Source organism: Belonocnema kinseyi, chromosome 10, assembly GCF_010883055.1.
Source record: "Belonocnema kinseyi isolate 2016_QV_RU_SX_M_011 chromosome 10, B_treatae_v1, whole genome shotgun sequence".
Lineage (NCBI taxonomy): Eukaryota > Metazoa > Arthropoda > Insecta > Hymenoptera > Cynipidae > Belonocnema > Belonocnema kinseyi.
Window position 1 is genome coordinate 113,994,075 of NC_046666.1, and position 3,282 is coordinate 113,997,356.

Sequence of the window (3,282 nt, forward strand, 5' to 3'; positions counted from 1 at the left end):
GATTTGCACCTTACTTTGCTGACATCCATATCCAACCTGATCTTCCATGGTGGATCTCGATCCCTTGCTGGGACAAAACCTGCATTTTCAGGCCTAGTTTTGAGGCCCAAAGTTATAACGGTTACCACAGCGGCACAGTATACAAGAAATTGCACCTCTAATGCAGCTTGGGTTGAGTTCAAATACGTAGGTAAAACCTTGCTGTTGAGGTGTTCTATTATTGCACGCAGATCACTTGTGATGTTCATTTTGGGCAGAGAATGCCTTAGTGTTGGTTCTAGATATCTGAACTCTAGTAAAGCATAACTAAAATTCTTTTCAAGATGCTGTCGTTTTTCTAGCTATTTCAACAGCCGAAAGCAGTCTGTTTAAAGATATTGAGCGTATTTGATCTGCCAGATTCTGCTCATTATTTTTGTGGCTAACTCTGGGTATTTAGGTAAGAAGAGTCTATGATAATCTCTCCTCACACTTGGCCCACATTTCTCTGCCAAAAAATAAAGGCGCATAACATCTCTGTTCATATGATATGTCCATTTTCGTCGCTTTTTTGGTTGTTGAACTACTGCTTCTGCCTCTGGTTGTATAAGGCCATCCACATCTGGAGGATGTGGTGGTGTTGGATCATCAATAGGTTAGGGAAGAACATCAATTGTTCCTACTTGACTGTATGACGCGGCTTCCTATAACTGCTGTTCATTGCCGTCGTTTTTCCACGCCAAATCAACCTGTTGTTTAATCTCCATTGTTCGGTCTTCTGTAACGTGTAGATTATTCCTGATGTCCTTCACCTGAGCGATAAGACCTCTTAGTGTGACTTTCTGTATTTTAGGATACTTTGCAGCAAATTTCGTTCTTAAATTGTATCCTTTTTCCATTTTTATTTCAAATTTCGCACTTTCGTAATAGAGACGCTCCAATTCCTCTTTCAGTGTAGTATCCCAATTGATACTCTCCCACGGTATTTCTGTCGAGGTGGTTGGCTGCAAATAGCTAACCCTAGCCAAAGCATCCTCAGCAGGCACAGTTGATATTGCATTGCTTACCGTTTGACGCAGACGTTCTTGCTGGCCAGCTGCTTGATTAGTGAGATCTGCCTGACCATTTCGCAGCTCACCATCAGCACCTTCCTGCATGGTTTGGCCCCCGTCTGTGGCTCCAGGGGCGCCCCGACGATCCTCGGGAAGGGACAAGCGTTTCGACATCTTTAACATATTCTCCATTATTATTTGGGTTTTGGTAATCTTCTTAGTCCTTCTCCTCTTCGTTATCAGCCTATTTTGCATGGGAAACGCTGTCAGTAGCAATGCTACCGCCAACGTAGCCGTCAAAGTCATGAGAGGAAAGCTCAACCCCTACCGCAACATCGACGCGATATTATTATAAACCAACGCGTTGTACTATTATTATTATATTAGACGTTTATCATTGTAAAATTTTTAATATTTTTCGTGCCTGTCGCACATACACTTTATACGTGGGGAAAATCGATATCTTCGGACTTTTTATAAAAAAAAAATTGAAAAAAAATCACAATCGTAACTAATAGCGAAATTTTCTTTTTGTTTCTATGGTCACTTTTAAACTGCTATAGAAATACAGCTAATAGGGATAGGGACTTCTAGTCAACAGATTCTGAAACAGCTTTTCGGGATTTTGTTCCACTGTGGGGACCAAGTCAGCCGGGACCAAAGTAAAACCTTAAATGATCGAAAATTCGAATTATCGGCGGTTCGAATTACGTAAGTTTCACTTTATTAATAAATAGCAATGGTTCGTTGACAAAAATTTGTGAAATTTAGGTCTCAAACGTCTTTCCCATTTCCATGATTTATTATGTCTAAAAAAATATTGGTATAAAATACTTTAGTTCAATACTCAATGATATCTTAACTGTTTTGGGTTGTTATAAAAATGCGCGACTTAATCAAAGCGGTTCTTCGTTGAGGAATATTTTACAATGATGTAGAAAACGTGGCTTAGTCAAAGACGCATTTCGTAAATCAACTTGGCAGGACTGCTTGGAACATTAAGACAACTAACATGGGTAATCCTGTGATTTATATAATCCGTTATCCCTGTGGTGGAGCTAATAGTCGCATGAGCATGAACGTTGCCAATAGTGGAATGAGCACGTATTTCGCCGATAGCAGGAAGAGCACGTCCAATCTAAAAGCTGTAATTTGGAAGGATTTACAATAATGAGTATTGAGTCACGCGAGCGACTAACGTGTAAATTCCCTCTACTGATACTCCCAGTGATCGTCTGTGTAATCTCTTGCTCTTTTAGGAATATGCATTCTATGTAATAACATAGCTTTATTCAATGTATTTATTATTAGATATATTTAGTTTATGAACATGCATGCATGTGTTCGTAATATCTGATTATCTTATATCGATAAAACCTATATAAGATTTCTTTCATTAACCCCCAACTGAAAATTCCTGTACAGGCACCTCGGAGGATCCTGCAAATGTTCTTGTACACGAACCCGTACAGGTAATCTTGACGGTTCATCTGCATCAATTTAGCGAAGAAAACTGTACATGAGCCTGCAAAGAAACTTGCACCGACGAAGGAAACTTTTAATAATACTGTATAGCTTCGTTTGCAAAGTAAAATCAGGTGCCGGTTCCTATACAGAAACACGTAATGGAACCTCTGCAAAAAGCCATCATGAAAACATACTTCACTCACCGATATAAGGTTTAAAATAACACTACAGCGCAACCTAAATTGTCACAGAAGTCTACTGCGCAGCCGTGAATACGATATAACTAGTGCAAAACTATATATGCCTCACAAGTCTAATGTGCAGCCATAAGTACGACATAAATGTTGCGCGCAAACATCAAGGTCACATAACTCTACTGCGCAGCCTAAGCGCGACATGAAGCTATTACCCACCATAAATTCCAAGTCTACTACGTAGCCAGAAATGCGTAAACACATTTTATTACATCTACATATCTCCTGAATATTCAATTTGACCAAGTTAGGGCAGTCTTATCAATAGTGATGGACAGATATGCCCCCAACTGGTATAATCAAGAAGATTACAGAAGGATTGGTAGATTTTACCGTTCCGACGAGCTTGCTTCTCTACCACACCAGGGTTCTTAACAACATAATCTCTCCGCGCCAACCACTGAGATAGACTCATGAGACAATCGTGATTGACGAGCTTCGTGGACATTTTTCCGGTGAATCCGACCTCTGGGCTATCAATTATTGTGTGTATAATGCAGCGAGAGCTTTGGCCGATGCGAACCGTAAAA